This window comes from Tursiops truncatus, chromosome 2, assembly GCF_011762595.2.
Source record: "Tursiops truncatus isolate mTurTru1 chromosome 2, mTurTru1.mat.Y, whole genome shotgun sequence".
Lineage (NCBI taxonomy): Eukaryota > Metazoa > Chordata > Mammalia > Artiodactyla > Delphinidae > Tursiops > Tursiops truncatus.
In genome coordinates this window covers 29,096,125-29,118,527 of record NC_047035.1, presented here as the reverse complement: position 1 = coordinate 29,118,527, position 22,403 = coordinate 29,096,125, and the positions used below count along the sequence as shown (strand labels likewise).

General features: G+C 38.1%; 1 protein-coding gene across 11 annotated transcripts in view; it reads right to left on the bottom strand.

Moving 5' to 3' along the window:
• The window catches only part of LOC101321319 (protein numb homolog), a 234,127-nt gene that overhangs the window by 122,369 nt on the left and 89,355 nt on the right, over positions 1-22,403 (bottom strand). For all 11 annotated transcript variants that reach the window (XM_073799306.1, XM_073799315.1, XM_019921607.3 and 8 more), the window contains one exon: positions 20,888-21,016. The gene's annotated coding sequence lies outside the window, so the exon portion shown is untranslated. The remainder of the gene's footprint in view (positions 1-20,887; positions 21,017-22,403) is intronic.

Genomic DNA, 22,403 nt, shown 5'->3' with positions numbered 1-22,403 from the left:
AATAGGAACATACTTATCGATAATTACCTTAAAGGTGAATGGATTACATGCTCCAACCAAAAGACACAGGCTCACTGAATGGATGCAAAAACAAGGCCCATATATATGCTGTCTACAAGAGACCCACATCAGACCTAGGGACACATACAGACTGAAAGTGAGGGGATGGAAAAAGATATTCCACGCAAATGGAAATCAAAAGAAAACGAGAGTAGCAATATTTATATGAGATAAAATAGACTTTAAAATGAAGAACGCTACAAGAGACAAGGAAGGACACTAGATAATGATCAAGGGATCAATCCAAGAAGAAGACATAACAATTATAAATATATATGCACCCAACATAGGAGAACCTCAATACGTAAGGCAACTGCTAACAACTATAAAAGAGGAAATCGACAGTAACACAATAATAGTGGGGGAGTTTAACACCTCACTTACACCAATGGACAGATCATCCAGACAGAAAATTAATAAGGAAACACAAGCTTTAATGACACAACAGACCAGATAGATTTATTTGATATTTATAGGACATTCCATCCAAAAACAGCAGATTACACTTTCTTCTCAAGTGCACTTGGAACATTCTCTAGGACTGATCACATCTTGGGTCACAAATCAAGCCTTGGTAAATTTAAGAAATGTGAAATCATATCAAGCATCTTTTCTGACCACAACACTATGAGATTAGAAATCAATTACAGCGGAAAAAACGTAAAAAACACAAACACACAGAGGCTAAACAATATTTTACTACGTAACCAAGACATCACTGAAGAAATCAAAGAGGAAATCAAAAAATACTTAGAGACTAATGACAACGAAAACACGACGATCCAAAACCTATACGATGCACCAAAAGCAGTTCTAAGAGGGAAGTTTATAGCAATACAAGCCTACCTCAAGAAACAAGAAAAATCTCAAATAAACAATCTAACCGTACACCTAAAGGAACTAGAGAAAGAACAATAAACAAAACCCAAAGTTAGCAGGAGGAAAGAAATCATAAAGATCAGAGCAGAAATAAATGTAATAAAAACAAAGAAACCAATAGCAAAGATCAATAAAACTAAAAGCTGGTTTTTTTTACAAGATAACCAAAACTAATAAACCATTAACCAGAGTCATCAAGAAAAACAGGGAGAGGACTCAAATCAATAAAACTAGAAATGAAAAAGGAGAAGTTACAACAGACACAGCAAAAATACAAAGCATCCTAAGAGACTACTACAAGCAACTCTATGCCAATAAAATGGACAACCTGGAAGAAATGGAAAAATTCTTAGAAAGGTATAACCTTCCAAGACTGAACCAGGAAGAAATAGAAAATATGAACAGGCCAATCACAAGTAATGAAATTGAAACCGTGATTAAATATCTTCCAACAGGGCTTCCCTGGTGGCGCAGTGGTTGGGAGTCCACCTGCCGATGCAGGGGACACGGGTTCGTGCCCCGGGCCAGGAGGATCCCATGTGCCGCGGAGCGGCTGGGCCCGTGAGCTATGGCCGCTGAGCCTGCGCGTCCGGAGCCTGTGCTCTGCGGCGGGAGAGGCCACAACAGTGAGAGGCCCGCGTACCGCAAAAAAAAAAAAAAAAAAAAAAAAAAGTTAAAATATCTTCCAACAAACAAAAGTGCAGGACCAGAGGGCTTCACGGGTGAATTCTATCAAATATGTAGAGAAGAGTTAAAACCCATCCTTCCCAAACTCTTCCAAAAAATTGCAGAGGAAGGAAAACTCCCAAACTCATTCTACGAGGCCACCATCACCCTGATACCAAAACCAGACAAAGACACTGCAAAAAAAAAAAATTACAGGCCAATATCACTGATGAACGTAGATGCAAAAATCCTCAACAAAATACTAGCAAACAGAATTCAACAACACATTAAAAGGATCATACACCATGATCAAGCGGGATTTATCCCAGGGATGCAAGGATCCTTCAATATACGCAAATCAACCAATGTGATACACCATATTAACAAACTGAAGAATAAAAACCATATGATCATCTCAATAGATGCAGAAAAAGCTTTTGACAAAATTCAACACCCATTTATGATAAAAAATCTCCAAAAAGTGGGCATAGAGGGAACCTACCTCAACATAATAAAGGCCATATATGACAAACCCACAGCAAACATCATTCTCAATGGTGAAAAACTGAAAGCATTTCCTCTAAGATCAGGAACAAGACAAGGTTGTCCACTCTCACCACTATTATTCAACATACTTTTGGAAGTCCTAGCCATGGCAATCAAAGAAAGAGAAATAAAAGGAATACAAATTGGAAAAGAAGAAGCAAAACTATCACTGTTTGCAGATGACGTGATACTATACATAGAGACTCCTAAAGATGCCACCAGAAAACTACTAGAGCTAATCAATGAATTTGGTAAAGTTGCAGGTTACAAAATTAATGCACAGAAATCTCTTGCATTCCTATACACTAATGATGAAAAATCTGAAACAGAAATTAAGGAAACACTCCTATTTACCATTGCAACAAAAAGAATAAAATACCTAGGAATAAACCTACCTAGGGAGACAAAAGACCTATATGCAGAAAACTATAAGACACTGATGAAAGAAATAAAAGATGACACAAATAGATGGAGAGATATACCATGTTCTTGGATTGGAAGAACCAATACTGTGAAAATGACTATACTACACAAAGCAATCTATAGATTCAATGCAAATTACCGATGGCTTTTTTTTTTTTTTTTTTTGCAGTATGCAGGCATCTCACTGTTGTGGCCTCTCCCGTTGCAGAGCAAGGCTCCGGACGCGCAGGCCCAGCGGCCATGGCTCACGGGCCCAGCCGCTCCACGGCATGTGGGATCTTCCTGGACTGGGGCACGAACCCATGTCCCTTGCATCGGCAGGCGGACTCTCAACCACTGCGCCACCAGGGAAGCCCCCAATGGCATTTTTTACAAAACTAGAACCAAAAAATCTTAAAATTTGCATGGAGACACAAAAGACCCTGAATAGCCAAAGCAGTCTTGAGGGGAAAAAAAAGGAGCTGGACGAATCAGAGTCCCTGACTTCAGACTATACTACAAAGTTACAGTAATCAAGACAATATGGTACTGGCCCAAAAACAGAAATATAGATCAATGGAACAGGACAGAAAGCCCAGAGACAAACCCACGCACATATGGTCACCTTATCTTTGATAAAGGGGGCAAGAATATACAATGGAGAAAAAACAGCCTCTTCAATAAGTGGTGCTGGGAAAACTGGACAGCTACATGTAAAAGAATAAAATTAGAACACTCCCTAACACCATACACAAAAATAAACTCAAAATGGATTAAAGACCTAAATGTAAGGCCATACACTATCAAACTCTTAGAGGAAAGCATAGGCAGAACACTCTATGACATAAATCACAGCAAGATCCTTTTTGACCCACCTCCTAGAGAAATGGAAATAAAAACAAAAATAAACAAATGGGACCTAATGAAACTTAAAAGCTTTTGCACAGCAAAGGAAACCATAAACAAGATGAAAAGACAACCCTCAGAACGGGAGAAAATATGTGCAAATGAAGCAACTGACAAAGGAATTATCTCCAAAATTTACAAGCAGCTCATGCAGCTCAATATCAAAAAGCAAACAATCCAATCCAAAATCGGCAGAAGACCTAAATAGACATTTCTCCAAAGAAGATATACAGATTGCCAACAAACACATGAAAGAATGCTCAACATCATTCATCATTAGAGAAATGCAAATCAAAACTACAATGCGGGCTTCCCTGGTGGTGCAGTGGTTGAGAGTCCGCCTGCCGATGCAGGGGTCTTGGGTTCGTGCCCCGGTCCGGGAGGATCCCACATGCCACGGAGCGGCTGGACCTGTGACCCATGGCCGCTGAGCCTGCGCGTCCGGAGCCTGTGCTCTGCAATGGGAGAGGCCACAACAGTGAGAGGCCCGCATAACGCAAAAAAAAAAAAACTACAATGCGATATCATCTCACACCGGTCAGAACGGCCATCATCAAAAAAATCTACAAACAATAAATGCTGGAGAGGGTGTGGAGAAAAGGGAACCCTCTTGCACTGTTGGTGGGAATGTATATTGATATAGCCACTATGGAGAACAGTATGGACATTCCTTAAAAAACTAAAAATAGAACTACCATACAACCCAGCAATCCCACTACTGGGCATATACCCTAAGAAACCCATAATTCAAAAAAAGTCATGTACCTCAATGTTCACTGCAGCTCTATTTACAATAGACAGGACATGGAAGCAACCTAAGTGTTCATCTACAGATGAAGGGATAAAGAAGATTTGGCACATATATACAATGGAATATTACTCAGCCATAAAAAGGAAATGAAATTGAGTTATTTGCAGTGAGGTGGATGGACCTAGAGTCTGTCATGCAGAGTGAAGTAAGTCAGAAAGAGAAAAACAAATACCGTATGTTAACACATATATATGGAATCTAAAAAAAAAAAACAAAAAAATGGTCATGAAGAACCTAGTGCAAGACGGGAATAAAGATGCAGACCTACTAGAGAATGGACTTGAGGACACGGGGAGGGGGAAGGGTAAGCTGGGACAAAGTGAGAGAGCGTATGTGCACATATACACTACCAAACGTAAAATAGATAGCTAGTGGGAAGCAGTCACATAGCACAGGGAGATCAGCTCGGTGCTTTGTGACCAGCTAGAAGGGTGGGATTGGGAGGGTGGGGGGGAGTGAGACGCAAGAGGGAAGAGATATGGGGATATATGTATATGTATAACTGATTCACTTTGTTATAAAGCAGAAACTAACACACCATTGTAAAGCAATTATACTCCAATAAAAACGTTAAAAAAAAAAAAAAAAAGGACACATGCATCCCAATATTCATTGCAGCACTATTTACAATAGCCAGGTCATGGAAGCAACCTAAATGCCCATCGACAGACAAATGGATAAAGAACATGTGGTACATATATACAGTGGAATATTACTCAGCCATAAAAAGGAACGAAATTGGGTCTTTTGTAGAGATGTGGATGGATGTAGAGACTGTCATACAGAGTGAAGTAGGTCAGAAAGAGAAAAACAAATATCGTATATTAATGCATATATGTGGAACCTAGAAATATGGTACAGATGAACTGGTTTGTAAGGCAGAAATAGAGACACAGATGTAGAGAACAAACGTATGGAGACCAAGTGGAGAAAGTGGCGGGGGTGTGGTGGTGGTGGGATGAACTGGGAGATTAGGATTGACATATATACACTAATATGTATAAAATAGACAACTAATAAGAACCTGCTGTATAAAAAAATAAAATTAAATTTAAAAATTAAAAAAAAATACAAATAACAGAAGTATACATACTAGAAGGAATAAATCACTATACATAAAATATCCTACAGGAATTATCAGGACAAAAGATAAGTTTTGGCAGGGATAAAAACATCTAGGGGGTATTCCCTGGTGGTCCAGTGGTTAGGACCCCATGCTTTCAGTGCTGAGGGCAAGGGGTTAATCCCTGGTTGGGGAAGTAAGATCCCAAAAGCTAACAACAGCAACCAAAAAAAAACATCTAGGGAGGGAGTAGTGTTTAAACCAGGTAGAATCATAGAACCTAGGATGACAGGACCTGGGTTACAATACCAAACTCACCAATTCACTCATTCAACGTACATTTATTGAACAGTAACTCTGTTCTAAGCCTTGGGATAAAGAACTGAGTAAGTCTTGTCCCTTAAGTAGTTTCATTTATTCAGAGAAACAAACACAAAACACTGTAAGTGTACTTAAACTCTTTAAAGGGAGCTAGAGAACACAGAGTAAAAAGAAAAAAAAACAAAAGCTTCCTGGTAAAGCTAATTTTTAAGCTGAGTCTAGAAAAATAATCATTCCTAACACTGAATTATTAAATGATCAAACTTTGCCACTAAAATATTTACTCTAAGAGGATATCTATTTATCTTACCTGAAAACTATTTTTGGAACCACCCTATATGAAAAATTAAACCTCTTCCTTTGCTCTACTGAACAGTGGTTAAGTGGGATGGCTCTAGAGCCAGATTTTGCTCAGGTTTGAGTCACATGCCCTTTACTTATGTGAATATTTGAGCTTCAGATTCCTCGGCTGTCAAATGAGGATAACAACAGTTCCTACCTTATGAACTTGCTATGAGGATTAAATGAGTTAATACATGTAAAGGATTTAGAGCAGTACTTGGCACACAGGAAAAGGTCAATCACTCTTTGCTATTACTATTACATTTACCAGACCTTAATTAAACTCCTATTATGCACCAAATAGTATGCAGTGTGTGATACAAGAAAAATCAAGGTAAACTGATCTCCAATTTTCAGTCTAAATTTTATTAAAAGTCTCTTAACAAAGATTTATTTCCTGTGATATCAACTATTGAAAATAGAAGGCAGCATGGCCAATCTAAAACCAATCTAAAGCTTATCAGGTCCAGTTATAAGCCAGGGGGATCTAGCCTAGTTTTATTAGATGCAAGCAGGGTCTAATAAACTAGGATGAGGCAAGTGAGGTACCCTAGCACAAAATTTAAGGTGGCACTCACTCTCAGGGTCATGCAAGTGGCTCACCCATGAAGCTACCACCCATTCATTTATTCAACAAGTATCGGATGAATAGGCCCATTCCTTGTCCTCAGGGAGGTAGCAGTGCAGTGAAGATACACTAATAAATAATTGCAATTTAGTTTGAGAGTTGCTATAATAAAGGTACATGCTAGATACAGAGGTATCATAGAAGATGAAGTGGTTAAACTGACTTGGGTAAGCCAGGAAGCAATTCAGAGAAGTGATTTAGCTGGAGCTTAAATAATTTATCATAGTACCCCCAAGAGGCTAAAGGTGGGCAGCAAATAGCATTCTAAGCAAGGGGAATAGTTATCAAAAGCTCAAAGGCAGAATTTACTGAAGGAACTACAAGGAATATGGTGAGAATAATCTAAAAGGAAGCAGTGGGCTGTAAAACTGAAGTGGTAGCTAGAAAGCAGATAAAGTTCAGGCCCATAAGGTAAGGCTCCTTAAACACCACATTTAGGAATTTATTTCACAAGTAGTAGGGTTTATTTATGAGTGGTAAATCAGACCTGTGACTTAGGATAATTCTGGTTATTTTCTGACTGTTCTGGACTAGAACAGTGACCTCCAAACTTTTTTGATCCTGTACCCCATTACCAAAAATTTTGAGCATATCCCTCAATGTGTGTGTATGTATACTACATCTAGACATTACTATAGTCACATATTAAACACATAAGTAGAAAATGTTTAAAGGATGAGATGATAAATATAATGATATAAATATAATAACGGTCAAGAAGTGGAAGCAATCCAAACATCTATCAACTGATGAATGAATTTTTTAAATGTGCTATATCCGTACAATGGAATACTATTCAACAATGAAAAGGAACAATGCTGCTTGATACATGCTACAATATGGATAAACCTCAAAATCATTAAGTGAAAAAGGCCAGACACAAGACCACATATTGATGTGTGTATGATTCTATTTATATGAAATCTCCAGAAAAAGCAAATTTGTAGAAATGGAAAGTAGATCACTGACTACCTGAGGCTGGAGGTAGGAACAAGAATTGACTGCAAATGGGCACAAGGAATTTGGTGGGGGGGAAGGAGGGGGTAATGAAAATATTCTAAAATTGAATTTTGGAGATGGTCATATAACTTTGTAAGTTTACTAAAAGTCACTGATCTATACACTTACAACAAGTGAATTTTGTGGTATATAAATTACAGACATACCTTGGAGATATTGCAGGTTCAGTTCTAGACCACTGCAATAAAGCAAATATCACAATAAAGGCATACAAATTTTTTGGTTTCCTAGTGCATATAAAAGTTATGTTTATTATATGTAGAACAAATGAACAAACAACAAAACAGAAACAGAGTTACAGACAGAGAGAACAAATAGGTGGTTGCCCTAGGGGAGGGGATGGGGAGGAAAGAAATAAGTGAGGGAGATTAAGAAGTCTAAACTTCCAGTTGCAAAATAAATGAATCACGGGTATGAAATGTACAGTGTGGGGAACACAGTCAATAATTTTGCATGGTGACATACTGGAACTAGACGTGTCATTGTGATCATTTTGAAATGTACAGAAATATCAAATCAATATCTTGTATAACAGGAACTAACATAGTGTTGTAGGTCATCAAAAACAAATAAAACTCATAGGAAAAAAGAATCAGATTTGTGGTTACCAGAGGCAGGAGGGTATAGGGAGGGGGAATTACATGAAGGCACTCAAAAGGTACAAACTTCCAGTTATAAGTACTAGGGATGTAATGTACAACATGATAAATATAATGAACACTGCTGTGTGTCATAAATGAAAGTTGTTAAGAGAGTAAATCCTAAGCGTTCTCATCACAAGGAAAAATTTTTTTCCTATTTCTTTAATTTTGTATATATATATATGAGATGATGGATAAGTTTCACAAAACTCACTGTGATAATCATTTCATGTTATAGATGAGTCAAATCACTATGCTGTATACCTTAAACTTATATAGTGCTGTATGTAAATTATGTCTCAATAAAACTGGGAAAAAGTTATTTTTTCACTATACTGTAGTCTAAATATTTAGAGTGTACAACAGCATTATGTCTAAGAAAACAATGTACATACCTTAATTTAAAAATACTATATTGCTAAAAAATGTTGAACATCACCACCAATGCAACCAAAGAACCAACATGATGATGTTTCCTCCCACCGTGAAAAGAGGAACCAAGGAGAGTTACTTGGAAGGAGAGAGACGGAGAAACCAATCTAGTTTCCAGTCATCATGTTAGAACCGAGCACTCCCTTCCCTGTAGTAAGAATTGTAAGAAATCAGGAATTGGAGAGCCCTTGATTATCGAGAAGTTCAATGATAAATTGAGAGGATGTACTGGGTGGAAGTTTGGACTATATGTTTGTTTTTTTCTTAATCCTTTACACAGTTGAGATTGTCAATTTCCAGACATATCCATTCACATTTTCAACATTATAAAAGAATTCAGTGAGGTCCTTACTCTCTGGGTAGGGAGTTTACTAAATCACTATTCTCACATGAAAGCATCTGCTCTGTTAATGATGCACATGGATTTTAGGTTCCTTAGAGGAAAGAACCCTTCCCAGCAAGTGGGGCCTCTTGGTAGCTGGAGGCATCCATCAACCTTATGACTGCCCACTACATGAAAGTGGACCAAGCCATGATCATCTTCCAACATAAAGATTTCAAGTGAAAATGTTAAGTGTTTTTGAAACATTACTCTTGGAAGGAATTTCTTTCCAAAAATCTCTTTATGAAAAGAAATGTTATTAAGGGTTTTTTTGTTTTGTTCTTAAAATAAATATTGCCCAAAATAGCCAAGCTGGACAACCTTGCCCTTCATTAACATTGCAGTATATTTGCATTCGTCCATCCTGACCCCAGAGCAACTGGTTCAGAAAAAAATGAGGTTACTCAACTTTACCTCACTTTGGTACAATTGCAACAAATTCCCCTACAGAAGATTAAAAATTTAGGTTGGGACAATGGCCATCAACATTTAAGTTCCAATAGGTATGCAGTTTTGCCCTGTCCAAAGCAGCCTGACTCTGATAGGATGGCTGAGTGATGTTCCTAAGGGCAGGAGATGGGCCCTGAGTTATTTAAGGATCCTATTACCCCACCAGGGGAAACAGACATGAGACAGAGCAAAAAGCATGTGTAGGTGGAGAGAATGATCTGGTGAAGTACGAAGCCAATCTTTGAGTTTCCTGATTTCCCATCATGTCACTGGGCCCTCTGGAACCAATCCAGTAGTGTAAAAAAAAGAATCAGCACCCACTGCAAGACCTGGTTCTAAGATGTTAGGTCCAGAAACATCACTAGTATTTGGTCTGTCTTTGTCAACTTACTCAGGTGACAGAATGAACTTTCATTAACCACTCTCCAGAAAGCGTGAAACTTTATTTTCCTTCTTATTTGAGTAAACGAATTATTCAGGATGATCTATTACCTTGTTAAGGATTCTGGACATCAGTGGATTTCATGTCATTTAAAAAAATTCTGAAATATTTATTTTTCAACAGTGTCGTGTATTTTAACATCATACTGTGCATTTAAAAAATGAAAAACAAATCATGTAAAAACAATACTATATTGCTAAAAAATGTTAAATATCACCTGATCCTTCAGTGAGTCATCATCTTTTGAAACAGTAACACCAAAGATCACTGATCACAGAACACCATAACAAATATAATGAAAATGAAAATATCTGCAATATTGTGAGAATTACCAAAATGTGACACAGAGACATGAGGTGAGCAAATGCAGTTGGGAAAAACAGTGCCAACAGACTTGCTCCATGCAGGGCTGCCACAAACCTTCAATCTGTAAAAAATGCAGTATCTGTGAAGTACAACAAAGCAAAGTGCAATAAAATGAGGTATGCTTGTATTGTCAATAAATCTACCTAAAAATAAGAAATAAATATAATTAAAAATTTTTAATGCAGATATCTATGCAAAGCAAGTTCCTAATAGACTAGAACACAAAGCTGGCAGTAAAAAGGCTGGTTGGGGGCCTATTTGACAGTTGAAAGACATCAATGACACCTAAATGCAAGACAATGACAGTGAGAATGCAAAGAAAAAGACTTGCTTAAAGTTAAAATGCAGAGCAAGACTATTAAATTATTCACATCACAAAATCATCCTGAGATTCCATGTTTAGCAGGTCCATATTACACTGATAAAATAAATGACAATATTCTTATTAAGCTTAAAATTCCAAAGACCAGACCCAATCAACACTATCTCAGTTTTGCTCTGGCAAAAAGAGTTAATTTCAATACAGTACCCCAAGCTCTGGGAAATTCCTTCTTATGGCACTGTCATCACTTTCCAGACTTCATTTGCAAGCTGCTCAAGCCTCTAAAAGTTCTCCTCTACTTTTTCTTAATCAACATGTCACGAATTGGGTAAAATGCAATTGCTGAAAATGGCGCAGTTTTATGATATGAATAACCAGGTTTTTCTTATATAGTTAATGGACTCAGAAAATAACACATTTTTCATTCAATCACATTTTTCTGTGAAACAGTTCTTAATAAATATTAACTAGTATTAACATATTCAAAAGGATGAGATATAATGTAAAGAAATATAAATATCCAAATATCCCGTTAGGGCTTCCCTGGTGGTGCAGTAGTTGAGAGTCTGCCTGCCGATGCAGGGGACACGGGTTCGTGCCCTGGTCCGGGAAGATCCCACATGCCGCGGAGCGGCTGGGCCTGTGAGCCATGGCCGCTGAGCCTGCGCGTCCGGAGCCTGTGCTCCGCAACGGGAGAGGCCACAACAGTGAGAGGCCCGCGTACCGCAAAAAAAAAAAAAAAAAAAAAATCCCGTTAATCTTTAATTCATCCTTCGCTGCTCATTCTAACCCTGGTTTTATTGAGCACTGAGTTTTCTAATTTACCTTTAACCACTGCCAGAACTGGACTTTCCTGATGTTTATCGCTTTAAGACTCTCCAGAGATTCAAAGATATCAAAATTCTCAAAGACTCCCTTTTCTAAAGATTAAATTATCCCAACGGGAGAGGGAGCTCTGACTTCCTTCTACTGTAGTCAGAAAAGGCTCTTAGGATTCACCTTTCCTGTAAATTTAAATGGTTCTCTGTGAGTCGGAGTTAATAGATAAGTTTTCTCTTCCATAGCTAGAAGATAAAAGAAAAACATCTGTGCAAAGTATCTCTAATGTTAATGTTTACTGATTAACATACAATCTGTGCCCTTATAAACAGAGGCTTATGTCATGAAGTTTTTACTGTCAATCCTCTGACACAGACTGTTCAATCAGTCAAAGTAACTTGGAGTTAGTAAACTTCCAAATTCTCTCAGAAGCTAACATTTTTTAAATATTATGATCAGGTTAAAACCAAGACAAATTTATATCTCTACTGATATAATATAAAAATGGCCAGTCATTATGAATGACTAAGCTCTTATAATATGCAGAATTGGGCTTCCCTGGTGGCGCAGTTGTTAAGAATCCACCTGCCAATGCAGGGGACACGGGTTCAATCCCTGGTCCAGGAAGCTCCCACATGCTGCGGAACAACTAAGCCTGTGTGCCATAACTACTGAGCCCGCGCTCTAGAGCCCACGAGCCACAACTACTGAGCCCATGTGCCACAACTACTGAAGCCCTTGCGCCTAGAGCCCATGGCCCCACAACAAGAGAAGCCATGGCAATGAGAAGCCTGCGCACCTCAACAAAGAGTAGCCCCCACTCGCCGCAACTAAAAAGAAAGCTGCACGCAGCAACAAAGACCCAACACAGCCAAAAATAAATTAATTAATTTTAAAAAAAACCACCTTTAAAAAATAATAATATGTAGAACTTCTAATTTACTGAATTGATAAAAAAGAAAAGTTAGTATTCCACATAATGTGAAACATCACCATATGCATCAAAAGGCAAGACCTCCTTGGCAAAATGTAGAAAATAGCCTAGCCTCCATTAAACATTGTAAATAGTTAAGCATAAAAAAATAATGTCCTGCTACATAAAAGAATAAAATTAGCACACTCCCTAACACCATACACAAAAATAAACTCAAAATGGATTAAAGACCTAAATGTAAGGCCAGACACTATCAAACTCTTAGAGGAAAACATAGGCAGAACACGCTATGACATAAATTACAGCAAGATCCTAGAGAAAAGGAAGTAAAAACAAAAGTAAACAAATGGGACCTAATGAAACCTGTAAGCTTCTGCACAGCAAAGGAAACCATAAACAAGACAAAAAGACAACCCTCAGAACGGGAGAAAATATTTGCAAACAAAGCAACTGACAAGGGATTAATCTCCAAAATATACAAGCAGCTCATGCTCAATATCAAAAAGCAAACAACCCAATCCAAAAATGGGCAGAAGACCTAACTAGACATTTCTCCAAATAAGATATACAGATTGCCAACAAACACATGAAAGGATGCTCAACATCACTAATCATCAGAGAAATGCAAATCAAAACTACAATGAGGTATCACCTCACACCGGTCAGAATGGACATCATCAAAAAATCTACAAACAATAAATGCTGGAGAGGGTGTGGAGAAAAGGGAACCCTCTTGCACTGTTGGTGGGAATGTAAATTGATACAGCCACTTTGGAGAAAGTATGGAGGTTCCTTAAAAAACTAAAAATAGAACTACCATATGACCCAGGAATCCTACTACTGGGCATATACCCTGAGAATACCATAATTCAAAGAGAGTCATGTACCACAGTGTTCACTGCAGCACTGTTTACAATAGCCAGGACATGGAAGCAACCAAGAGTCCATCGACAGATGAATGGATACAGAAGATGTGGCACATATATACAATGGAATATTACTCAGCCATAAAAAGAAACAAAATTGAGTTATTTGTAGTGAGGTGGATGGACCTAGAGTCTGTCATACAGAGTAAGGTAAGTCAGAAAGAGAAAAACAAATACCGTATGCTAACACATATATATGGAATCTAAACGAAAAAAAATGGTTCTGAAGAACCTAGGGGGAGGACAGGAATAAAGATGCAGATGTAGATAATGGACTTCAGGACATGGGGAGAGGGAATGGTAAGCTGGGATGAAGTGAAAGTGACATGGACATATATACACTACCAAATGTAAAACAGATAGCTAGTGGGAAGCAGCCGCATAGCACAGGGAGATAAGCTTGGTGCTTTGTGTCCACCTAGAGGGCTGGGATAGGGAAGGTAGGAGGGAGACGCAAGAGGGAGGAGAAATGCAGATATATGTATATGTATAGCTGATTCACTTTGTTATACAGAAGAAACTAACACACCATTGTAAAGCAATTATACTGCAATAAAGATGCTAAAGAAAGTTATTATGAAAAAAAAAAAAAAGAATGTCCTGGGGGCTTACCTGGTGGCGCAGTGGTTGGGAGTCTGCCTGCCAATTCAGGGGACAAGGGTTCAAGCCCTGGTCTGGGAAGATCCCACATGCCGTGGAGCAACTAAGCCCATGTGCCACAACTACTGAGCCTGTGCTCTAGAGCCCGCAAGCCACAACTACTGAGCCCATGTGCCACAACTACTGATGCCTGCATGCCTAGAGCCTGCACTCCGCAACAAGAGAAGCCACCACAATGAGAAGCCCGTGCACCGCAACAAAGAGTAGCCCCTGCTCACCCCAACTAGAGAAAGCCCGCGTGCAGCAACAAAGACCCAACACAGCCAAAAATAAATAAATTTATTTAAAACAAAAATAATGTCCTATTCAATACTGTACTAGACATGCTAGCTAGAGAATTAAGCAAGAAAAAGAAACAGAAGGAATCCAAATTATAAAGAAGTAAAACTATCTCTATTCTCAGATATCTTGATTCTACATGTAGAAAACCCCAAAGAATACACACACACACGCACACACACACGCATTAGAGCTAATAAATGAAATTAGCAAAATTTTCAGGGTACAATATCAACATACAAAATCAGTTGAGTTTCTGTATAAGGTTGACCCTTGAACAACACAGAGGTTAAGGGCACTACCCTCCATGCCATCGAAAATCCATGTAAAACTTTACAATCTGCCTTACATATCCGCTCCTCCCAGTCCGAGGTTCCACATCTATGGATTCAACCAATCTTGGGTCTCATAGTATTATATGCATTTATTGAAAACAATCCATGTATAAATAGACCCTTGCAGTTCAAACCCATGTTCTTGTTTTTGTTTTTAATTGAAGTATAGTTAACTTACGCTTCAGGTATACATCAAAGTGATTCAGTCAAACCCATGTTGTTCAAGGGTCAACTATACTAGCAGTAAAATATCCAAAAAGGCAATTAAGAAAACAATGCCATTTATAATAGCATCCAAAAGAATAAAATACCTAGAAATAAGTTTAACTAAGACTTCTGTACTGAAAAAAACTACAAAGCACTGTTGAGAGAAATTAAAGACCTAAATAAATGGAAAGACATTCCATGCTCATGAACTGAAGAACTTAATATTGTTAAAATGGCAATACTGGGACTTCCTTGGTGGCACAGTGGATAAGACTCTAAGCTCCCAACGCACAGGGCCCAGGTTCTATCCCTGGTCAGGGAACTAGATCCCACGTGCATGCCACAACTAAGGAGCCCACATGCTGCAACTAAGGAGCCCACCTGTCACAACTAGGGAGCCCCCCTGTCGCAACTAAGACCTGGTGCAACCAAATAAATAATTTTTTTTAAAATGGCAATACTACCCAAAGCAATCTACAAATTCAATGCAATCCCTCCCAAAATTCCAACAGCCTGTTTTTCAGAAATAGAAAAGACAATCTTGAAATTCATATGGAATCTCAAGGGGTCCCAAACAGCCAAAACTATCTGGAAAAAGAAGAACAAAGTTAGGGGCTTCCCTTGTGGCACAGTGGTTGAGAGTCCGCCTGCCAATGCAGGGGACATGGGTTTGTGCCCTGTTCCGGGAGGATCCCACGTGCCGCGGAGCAGCTGGGCCCGTGAGCCATGGCTGCTGAGCCTGCGTGTCCAGAGCCTGTGCTCCGCAACAGGAGAGGCCACAGCAGTGAGAGGCCCGCGTACAGCAAAAAATAAAATAAAAAAGAACAAAGTTAGAAGACTCACACTTCCTCATTTCAAAACTTAACTACAAAGCTACAGTAATCAAACAGTATGGTACTGACATAAGGATAGACATATAGATCAGTGGAAAAGAATTGAGAGTCCAGAAATAAATCCATATATCTATGGCCAATTGATTTTCAACAAGGATGCCAAGACCATTCAATGAGGGAAAGAATAGTCTCTTCAACAAATGGTGCTTAGTCAACTGGATAACCATATGCAAAAGAATGATGCTGAGCCCTTACCTCACGCCATATAAAAAAAATTAACTCAACCTTACACCCTATACAAACATTAACTTGAAATGGATCAAAGACTTAAATGTAAGACCTAAAACTATAAAACTCTTAGAGGAAAACATTGGCGCAAAGCTTCATGACATTGGACTTGGGAATGAGTCCTTGTATATGACACCAAAATCAAAGGCAACAAAAGTAAAAATAGATAAATTAGACTACATCAAAATTAAAAACTTCTGCTCATCAAAGGGCACAATCGACAGAGTCAAAAGGCAACCTATAGGAAAAATTGTCTACAAAACTTATATCTGATAAACAGTTAATACCCAGAGCTCCAACAATGCAACAACAAAGAAAACCAAACAACGTGATTAGAAAACAGGCAAAGGACTTGAATAGATATTCTCCACAGAAACTATATTTATATTTGTATAATGGCCCACGAGCACAGGAAAAGATGCTCAGGTGGCTCAACATCACTAATCATTAGAAAAATATAAATCAAAAGTACAATGAGATACCACCTAGCACCCGTTAGAAAGGCTATTATTTTTTTTTTTTCCCCCAAGCTTTAATTCCAACTGGAGCTGGCCGCTCAGGGGAGAGAAGATGACACAGAAGGAATCAATGCAGACTTCCAGAAGTGATGGGGCCAAGGAGGCAAGCAACATTTACTGAATGTCTAGACTGTGCCAGGCCATCCTAACATTTAATACTGAATGATAGAAGGACAATTGTACCCTTCTAACAGATGAGGTTAACAAATGTGCTCCAGGTCACATGGGTATGAAGAGGTGGGCTCCCCACCAGCACTCACTCCAGTATATCTGATCAAAAGTCCATGCTTTTTGCATAGAAAGGCTATTACTGAAAAACAAACAGAAAATAACAAGTGTTGGTGAGGATATGGAGAAACTGAACTCTTGTGCATTGTTGGTGAGAATGTAAAATGGTGCAGACACTATGGAAATGGTATGGCAGTTCCTCAAAATTTAAACATAATTACAATTCCACTTTTGGGTATACACCCAAAAGAACTGAAAGCAGGGGCTCAAAGAGGTATTTGTACACCAGTATTCATAGCAGCATTATTCACAGTAGCCAAAAGGCGGAAGCAACCCAAGTGTCCATCAAAGGATAAATGGATAAACAAAATGTGGTATATACAATGGAATATTATTCAGCTTTAAAAATGAAGGAAATTCTGATACATGCTACAGCATGTATGATCCTTGAGGACATCATGCTAAGTGAAATAAGCCAGTCACAAAAAGATAAATAGTGTATGATTCCACTTACATGAAGTACCTAGAGTGGTCGAATTCATACACAGAAAGTAGAATGTTAGTTGCCAGGGGCTAGAGGGAGGGAGGGAATAGGGAGTTGTTTATTGGGTAGAACTTCAGTTTTGCAAGGTTTAGAGTTCTGGAGATTGGTTGCACAACAATGTGAACATACTTAATACTACTGAACTGTACACTTAAAAATGATTAACATGGGGACTTCCCTGGTGGCGCAGTGGTTAAGAATCCACCTGCCAATGAAGGAGACACGGGTTCGAGCCCTGATCCGGGAAGATCCCACATGCCGCGGAGCAACTAAGCCCGTGGGCCACAACTACTGAGCCTGTGTGCCACAACTGCGTAAGCCCACGCACCTACAGCCCATGCTCCACAACAAGAGAAGCCACTGCAATGAGAAGACCGCACACTGCAATGAAGAGTCGCCCCTACTCACTGCAACTAGAGAAAGCCCACGTGCAGCAACAAAGAACTAATGCAACCAAAAGTAAATATAAAATAAAAAATAAATTTATAAAAAGAAATTATTAATATGGGGACTTCCCTAGCAATCCAGTGGTTAAGACTCCATGCTTCCAATTCAGGGGGCACAGACTTGAGCCCTGGTCAGGCAACGAAGATCCCACAGTCGTGCAGTGCAGCCAAAAAAAAAGATTAATATGGTCAAATTTTGTTTAAATACTTTATTTATTTATTTGGCTACATCAGGTGTTTAGTTGCAGCATATGGGATCTTTCTTTTGCGGCACATGGGTTCTAGAGCACGCGGGCTTAGTTGCCCCATGGCATGCGGGATCTTAGTTCCCCACCCAGGGCTCGAACCCACGTCCCCTGCATTGGAAGGCGGATTCTTAACTACTGGACCACCAGGGAAGTCCCCAATATGCTCAATTTTATGCTAGGTCAATCAATTCCTTGCCACAGATTTTAAATACTTTTGTTAAACATTTCATATATAAAAGGTACCATACCTTTTAATAATGGGGCACACACAAGAAGAAAGTCACACAACTTCTGTTTTGCCAAAAACCTGAATGAGCATGAACTGAACGCCATTTGTTAGAAATAAGAATCTCACCAAAAGATAATGGTAAGCAGGAGAACCACGACCCCAAAGAAATATGTCTGCCTTCCACAATTATTCAAAATTCTTTTTGCGTTTTAAAAGAATATTTACACAGACATTCATATTTACAAGAGAACCTCATCATTTACCTCCTTCCATGAATTGAATAAAGTACCACAGACTAAACACCACCATATTTGCAATTTCTATATGGTGTTTTAGGAGTTTCCATTGTCTTTTGTTTTAGCTTCAGTCAGAAAGCAGTATCTCACTTACTTAAGGGATTTTTATCCCCTCAGGCATTGGCCTTGTGGAAAGGAGGCAAGGCAAAGTATTCAATAAACCTGAAGATGTTATCAGCAATTCACCTATTCAGACTACTTAAACGCAAAAGTGGGCTAAAAAAATGCTTAAAACAAAAAAGGCAGCAAGTTAGTTGCTTAAAGACTTTATATATGTTCGTACATATATGCACATATTTTGTTGTTGTATAAGATACACTATTTTATAATATCTGTAATCATTATTCCCAATCTAATTCTCCTGGAAACCATCTCATCTTGTTTTTAAATGCCAAGAAAAACAAAAACAGCTTTCCCAATTATTGTACCTTTTGAACTAAAATATATTATTTCACAAATTCAGTCAATTCTTATTATTCACAGTTGAGAGAAAAACGATTACCTCTATTGTCACAATAGCTGGCTCAGTCACTTTCCATTGTAAAGTATCTATCTACCTGTGAGTAGTGGGGAAATAGTAATGAACCAACTCAACTGAATTAGGCTCATTATAACATAAATCAACTAGAAATGGGAAAGCATCTAGACAGCAAGAAAATGTTCTGGGTCTAAGAGATAACGAGACGCTTGCTCCCTAGAACTTATTTCCCAGCTATAGTGAATGGATCAACACCCTCATGTAACGCTTAGAAGATTATCTAAAAACATCCCGTTACATCCAGAAATTGAGTATTAGCTATATTCAAAATTGCCACAGAGCTATATAATTTTATATAATTATATAAATGTCACAATTTATATAATTGGTAAGTGTGATCAATAAGACAACCAAATATTCTATAACTTTCCAAGTTTTACTGTCACACTGAAAAAATATTTTCCTATTTAGCGGAAGTTTAGCAGGTAAAAAAAATCCTGAAAAAGATTACATAGTTTTTCTTAAAAGAAGCAGAGAGACAAACTTGATACATATGATGATAACACTGGCACTAATTTCTCAAATCTAAATACTGTATTGGAAATCACTTTCCCAAATAATTCTCAAATTATTAAAATAAACAAGGAAAAAAAACCCCAAGTAAACTTTGAACAAAAATAACTAGCATTTTCTAAAAAACAACAAACCCGAACTACAAATCTTATTTTGCATCTTGTGTATAAATTTTTGTCTCTACTTTTGATTATAGCAGTATGCTGCTTTGTTGATACGCAAGAAAATTAAAAATCTATTTCACTTCTTCCTGTTTGGGCATCTTATTTTCAATATCATATTCTAGTAGACAAGAGCACAAAAAATTCTTATTGGACTCATACACCATAATTTCCTGCAAATATCCTAGTTTTTCATTTATTATACCCATGTTTATATTCTTTATCTTAAAAGTAATACAAATTGTGGCAGATTGTATCATCCAAAAATGGCTACAATGGCAGATTCCATCCCATATGCTCTTATAAATTGATGTTGATACTCTTCCCTTCAAGTGGTGGGGTCTATGTCCAGCCCCTCCTCTGAACCTGGGTGGACCTTTATGACTACCTCAACCAACAAAAAAAGAGCAGAGTAACACTAGGTGACTTCCAAAACTAAGTCAAATATGCCATGTAACTTCGCCTTGCTCTTTTGGGATGCTCTCGCTTGGAACCCACCATGCTGTGAGGAAGCCAAGCAGCCAAAAAGAGAGGTCATCTGCAAGTGTTCTGGCCTACAGAGAGCATTAACCACCAGACACATGAGTGAGCAAGCCTTCAAATGATTCAAGGGTGGGAGGGAGACACGAGAGAGAGGGGATATGGTGATATAAGTATACGTATAGCTGATTCACTTTGTTATATAGCAGAAACTAATACAACAATGTAAAGCAATTATACTCCAATTAAGATGTTAAAAGAAAAATGATTCTAGCTCCCAGCCATTGAGCCACCACCCTCCCTCCAGCAACCCCACCTCACACCACTTCTTAACAGAGACAAGCTGTCCCCACCAAGCGAGCCTTGCCCAAATTGTGGATTCATGAGCAAAATAAATGACTGATGTGTTTCAAACCACTAAGTTCCAGTGTTTTGTTATGCAACAATAGGTAACTAACGCAAGTTCATAAATACAATTTGGAAAAACATACAAAAAGAAAAACATTTTAATTACCCTAAGTTTCACCACTGATAACATTTTGACACATATTTTACAATCAAGAAAATGTTTTGCCCACCCACCTAGAATTCCAAATGCTTTGTTTTTAATAGGATAAAGGGTTAAATTCTTAAAGGCAGTCAACTGTTTGCATCTAACAAGAAATACGAAGGAATCGTATTAGCACTCATTCTACTTTTCTTATCCTTCTTATCTCTTTCACTTACCTGTCCTCAGTGAGGTGTCTGAGGATGGCTGGCCCACCAATATTCCAATCTATGGATGTGGATCAAAATCTTGGGTTGCAACAGCAGCTGCACTGGCCTTCTTCCCTGGAAGTTGTTTAAGCCCCAAATCTGAAATTTTCAAGGAAAGAAAACGCTAAATATAGACATCTTTTTAAAATCACTTATAATTCCATCTCTACAACTGAATGGGAGCTGTTAGAGTAGGTTAAAATTACATGGAAGTGAATGCACAGGTTTCGCTAAAATGGATTTGGGTAACATGGATTCAGTCCAACTCTACTTCTTAACAGCTATATGATCTTAGTGAAGGCACAAATTGTGCCTTAATCTCAGCATGTGATGAAGACTGAGGGGACAGGATCAAAATTTGGGGCTGAGAGTCAGAAGATCTGGGTTCTAAACTCAGTGGTCATTCTGCCTTGCTGTAAGAACTTGGATACTTCTCTAGATTCAGATACATCATCTCTAAAAGGAGAGGACTGCATTAGATAATAGTTCCTGAAATCTAATTCTTGAACAGGTACCAGCCATGACCAAAAAGATGGGTTTAAAGTTACCAAACTGTGCTTACTATGAGATTGCCTTTCCTACTTTTTTGGTGTTAAAATGGCTTCTTTTATGAGATGATGTGATAGACAGTAGTAGTTGTGTTTTAAATACCCTAAATAGGCAAAATCAAAAGCTGAAGCCCTATGTAAACAATCAAAAATTCTATTTTAGAAATTTAGTGTCTAATATTTACATGAGCTCTAAAATTCCTTTTACTTCTAACATTCTACATATTCATTCACTACTCAACTTTTATTAGGTAACTAATATATGACAAGTACTCTACTAGTTGCTGGGGGGGCCCCAGAAATACTTAAAAGACTAGTCCCTGCTCTAAAAAAATCTCCCAATCTAACAGGGAAACAGACACATAAACCTCAAATACAATTTAATGGGTTAAGTCTTCAAAGAGAGGTCTTGCACCTACGACAAACATACAGGAGGTAGAACAGTAAAATGAATGAGTTTTTAAATTAAGTAGGATTTTGGACTGAGTTTTGTAGCTGTATGAGGAAACTACCTCTTTGAACCTCAATTTGCAAATTTCCACATTTGCAAAACAGGAATGATTACAGATACCACTGAGTTGTGGTAAATATGACAAGATGCTAAAAATAAAGGGCCAATCCACCCACAAATTTGGCTTATATACCTTCCTGAAGACAAAATAAAAATGTATCATGTATTAATGAGCTGGCACAAAAGGGGTTATTTACAACACTGATTTACACTCAGTGGTACCTTTCTCTACTAGCCTCTGAACAACTGAAGGACACACCCAAGTTTGCTCCATTTTACATTCCTAGCACCTAGTACAATGCCTTATAAAGAACAGGTATCAATAAAGTTTATTAGGAAAAAATGACTTATTGAATGAATGGCTTCTCTCTCTTTTTTTATACAGGAATTAAAGTTATAGTAGCTGAAAGTAAAAATTCTTAAGATT